This window comes from Neomonachus schauinslandi, chromosome 4 (genome assembly GCF_002201575.2).
Source record: "Neomonachus schauinslandi chromosome 4, ASM220157v2, whole genome shotgun sequence".
Taxonomy (NCBI): domain Eukaryota; kingdom Metazoa; phylum Chordata; class Mammalia; order Carnivora; family Phocidae; genus Neomonachus; species Neomonachus schauinslandi.
The window spans coordinates 24,106,372-24,111,410 of NC_058406.1; the positions used below are offsets into that span (position 1 = coordinate 24,106,372).

The 5,039-nt window shown below is 46.2% G+C and overlaps 1 pseudogene; it reads left to right on the top strand.

The window, feature by feature from the left end:
- Positions 1-498: 498 nt before the first annotated feature.
- LOC110575414 lies at positions 499-2,868 on the top strand (annotated as a pseudogene).
- The last annotated feature ends 2,171 nt before the right edge of the window (positions 2,869-5,039 follow it).

Sequence of the window (5,039 nt, forward strand, 5' to 3'; positions counted from 1 at the left end):
GATTGGCAACAATTAAAATGATTCATAATATCCAGTTCTGATTGAAGTTGCAGGAAAACGAGCAAGCACCCTCATGCACTATTTTTTTTAAAGATTTTATTTATTTATTTGAGAGAGAGAAGGAGAAAGTGAGAGAGAGCGCAAGTTGGGGGGAGGGGCAGAGGGAGGGGGAGAAGAAGGCTCCCCAATGAGCAGTGAGCCCAATGTGGGGCTTGATCCCAGGACCCCGGGATCATGAACTGAGCTGAAGGCAGACGCTTAACGACTGAGCCACCCAGGCACCCCAGTATGTCAGCATTTTAAATATGCATCCCCTTTGACCTAGCACCTCTTATTCTAGGAAATCTCTTTTACAGGAATGTGGGAAAACAACGGGGAAGGGAAGATGGATGTAAATGGGGAGATCGGAAGCAGGTTGAACCCACCAGCAAGAGTTGGCACTTGCCCCATGGGATGGACTGGAACCCATACTGGTTTTCCCTGCTTCCAATCTTGCTGATGTCGGTGTCCTGCAGAAGCCAGGGCCCTTTGTCACAGAGTGAAACACAAGCATTTGGCCCAGGAGTTGGAGAAGCTGATAGAGGATCTGGCGGAAGGTAGAGAAGTTGCAGGTCTAGCTGCGGCTTCACCTCCAAGGAGGTAAGTCAGCAGATCACCAGTGATGTGCATGAACTAGAAAATGTCTGCTTTCCTTCTACCCTCCAAATCCCCCTATGGCTCCCTCTAAAGGATGTGTAGTTCAGCCCAGCCAAGTTGAACATTACAAATTGGACATATGAGTGGATACATGTCCATGCATCATTACTTGTACTAGGAAAAATCGAAAACTGTAATGACCATTGTTAGGAGAATGATCGATAAAGTTGTGGTGCACATATATCCTGGAATAGCACGCAGCTCTTAAAAACAATGAGATCACCACAACGGAATGCCGCCACACACCCACTGCAACGTCTAACGTGTATAAAATGAACAACACTAAATGTCGGCAAGGATGGGTAGTAATTAGCACCCTTGTACATTGTTTTTGGAAGTGTATAATGGTACAACCACTTTGGAAAATAGTGTGGCATTTTCTTATAAAACGAAACATGCACCTACCCCATGAGCCAGCAGTTCTATTCTTAGGTATTTACTCAAGAGCAATAAAAGGGGGCGCCTGGGTGGCTCAGTGGGTTAAGCGGCTGCCTTCGGCTCAGGTCATGATCCCAGGGTCCTAGGATCGAGCCCCACGTCCGGCTCCCTGCTCAGCAGAGAGCCTGCTTCTCCCTCTCCCTCTGCCTGCCACTCTGCCTGCCACTCTGCCTACTTGTGCGCTCTATCTCTCTGTCAAATTAAAAAAAAAAAAAAAAAAAGCGCAATAAGGAAGGTCATGTGCAGTGATCTTCCCGGGTCTCAGGTGTTCGCGCCTGCCTCTGCCTCTGCCTGTTCGCACTTAGCCTCTGACACCCAATCCAGCTATGACTTCTAACCTCCTGGGGCCGCGTCCTTGCTTGCGACAGGGCCACCCTGTTCCCGACGCGCCTGGTCCAGGGCTCCATCCAGGAGAATGTGCCGGAGGCCCTTACGGATCTCATCAACGAGGCCCGCTGGATCCGAAGCTGCAGCGGTGTAAACCGTTCCCAGGGCGGTCTCCCTGGCGCGGCTCCCCGTGCGCTCCCACGGCCTCGGCTCTTACCGCGGCCACTGCAGCCTGGCCGGGGCAGGAACGTCACCAGCATGTCCAAAATACGAAAATGTGCAGTGAAGACCTCCTTACGCTAAGGGCTGAAGATAATGCGGGCACCCTGGCACTAGTATTTGAAGCTGCAAATCAAGAAAAGGTTTCGGATTATGACATGCAGTTAATGGCTTAAAAAAAAATTTTTTTTTAAATTTATTTAAGAGAGAGAAGGGAGGATCAGGGGGAGGGGCAGAGGGAGAAGCAGGCTCTCTGCTGAGCAGGGAGCCGGACGTGGGGCTCGATCCCAGGATTCTGGGATCATGACCTGAGCCGAAGGCAGCCGCTTAACCCACTGAGCCACCAAGGCGCCCCTGAAATGAAGTCAATGGCTTTAGATGTGGAACAACTTGGAATTCCAGAACAGGCCAATAGCTAGCTATGCAGTGAAGACACCCTCTGGTGAATTTGCATATAGATGTCCAGATCTCAGTCATATTGGAGATGCTGTTGTAATTTCCTGTGCAAGAGAGGGAGTGAAATTTTCTGCAAGTGGTGTACTAGGAAATGGAAATATTAAGTTGTCACAAACAAGTCATGTCGACAAAGAAGAGGAAGCTGTTACGATAGAGATGAATGAGCCAGTTTGGCTAACTTTCGCTTTGATACCTGAACTTTTTTACAAAAGCCGCTCCACTCTCTTCTACAGTAACAGTATGTCTGCAGATGAACCCTTTGGTGTAGAGTATAAACTTGCTGATATCGGACCTTTAAAGTACTAGTTGGGTTCCAAGATCGAGGATGAAGAGGGATCTTCGGCATTCTTACAATCCAAGATGGGGGCGCCTGGGTGGCTCAGTCGGTTAAGCGGCTGCTTTCGGCTCGGGTCATGATCCCAGGGTCCTGGGATCGAGCCCTGCATCGGGCTCCCTGCTCAGCGGGGAGCCTGCTTCTCCCTCTCCCTCTCCCTCTGCCTGCCTCTCTGCCTACTCGTTCTCTCTCTATCTCTCTGTCAAATAAATTAAATAATCTTAAAAAAATTTTTTTAAAAATCCAAGATGATAAAATTAAGCTCTTTGAGAACTGCTTCTGAGATAGCAACATGTACTTAAGTTTCTTCTGTCATCAAATTTGTACCTCTAAGTACATATGTAGATATTGTCTGTAAATGACCTATTTTTTTCCTCTATTTTTTACAGTTTGTTTAAAGAATAAAGTCCAAAGTCATATCTGATCTTGTTAACCTAGAAATGTATCTGCCTTACCTAAAAATACTTATGATTTTCAGAGCAAAAGCGTTTTGACTTTAAATGCTGTTTTTATTTTTATTTTTTTAAAGATTTTATTTATTTGACAGAGAGAGACACAGCGAGAGAGGGAACACAAGCAGAGGGAGTGGGAGAGGGAGAAGCAGGCTTCCCACGGTGCAGGGAGCCCGATGTGGGGCTCGATCCCAGGACCCTGGGACAATGACCTGAGCCGAAGGCAGACGCTTAACGACTGAGCCACCCAGGCGCCCCTTAAATGCTATTTTTAAAAAAGATTTTATTTATTCATTTGAGAGAGAGAGAGCATGAGGGAGCGCACAAGTGGGTGGGGGAAGGGCAGAGGGAGAGGGAGAAGCAGGCTCCCCGTTGATCAGGGAGCCCAAGACGGGGCTTGATCCCGGGACCGCAGGATCACGACCTGAGCTGAAGGCAGATCCTTAACTGACTGAGCCACCCAGGTGCCCCCGTAAATGCTGTTTTAATATTTTTTTTCAATTTTTTTTAAGATTTATTTATTTGAGAGAGAGAACAGGGGGAGGGACAGAGGGAGAGGGAGAGAACTTCAAGCAGACTCCCCATTGAGCCCATCATGGGGCTCGATCTCATGACCCTGAGATCATGACCTGAGCTGAAATCAAGAGTTGGATGCTCAACCGACTGAGCCACCCAGGCACCCCAGAATTTTTTTCAATTTAAATAAATCTTATTTGAATTTCAAACAGAAAAAAAAAAGTTATGTGCGTGAAAAGACTTGTACAAAAATGTGCATAGCAGCTCTATTCATAATAGCCATAACCTGGAGACAGATCAAGGGTCCATCAATAGGAGACTAGATATATAAACTCTTGTATATTCATACAGTGGAATACTAATCAATGATGTAAGGGAATCAGTTACTAATACATGCAACAATATGGGCAACTCTCAAAAAACATTATGCCAAATGAAATCACCCTTACCCAAAAGAGCACATGTTTTATAATTCCACTTATATGAAATTCTAGAACAGGTAAAACTAAACTTTGGTGGAATAAAATTGGAAGAATGGTTGCCTCTGGAAGATTAGGGGCAGCAATTGAGCTGAAAAGGGGCAGGAGGGAACTTGCTGAGGTGATGATGTTCTATGTCTTTTTTTTTTTTAAAGATTTTATTTATTTATTTGAGAGAAAGAGAGAGAGACAGAGAAACAGCATGAGAGGGGAGAGGGTCAGAGGGAGAAGCAGGCTCCCCGCTGAGCCAGGAGCCCGATGTGGGACTCGATCCCAGGACTCCGGGATCATGACCTGAGCCGAAGGCAGTTGCTTAACCAACTGAGCCACCCAGGCGCCCGATGTTCTATGTCTTTATAGATGTTTTGATTACACAAATGTATGAAGTCTTAAAATCTCAGCATAAGTAGACTGAAGATTAGTACATTTCATTGCATGTAAATTTTACCTTGAATGAAAATGTATACAAACATGAAACTCATTAATTGTACGTATGGTGATTTTTTAGGGGGAGGTGTATTGATGCCTGCAATTTACTCTAGAACCTATCAAGGGGCGCATGGGTGGCTCAGTCGGTTAAGCATCTGACTCTTGATTTCAGCTTGGGTTGTGATCTCAGGGTCGTGGGATCAAGGCCTGCGTTGGACTTCACACTCGGCGTGGAGTCTGCTTGAGATTCTTTACCCCTCCCTCTCCCTCTGCCCGACCCCCCGCCTTAGCATTTGCTCTTGCTCTCTCTCAAATAAATAAATAAATAAAATCTTAAAAAAAAATGAATGGGTGAAGGAAGAGAGGGATGGATAGATGTACAGATATGAGACAAAGCAAATCTAGTAAAATGTTAATGGTAGGGTCTATGTGGTGAGTACACTGGCATTCACTGTAAAGTTCTTTCAACTTTGCTTTAAGGTTGAAGATTTTTATCATTGGGGCGCCTGGGTGGCTCAGTGGGCTAAGCATCTGCCTTTGGCTCAGGTCATGATCCCAGGGTCCTGGGATCGAGCGCCGCATGAGGCTCCCCGCTCAGAGGGAAGCCTGTTTCTCCCTCTCCCTCTGCCTGCCGCTCCCCGTGCTTATGCTCTCTCTGTGTGTCAAATAAAGAAATAAAATCTTAAAAAAAAA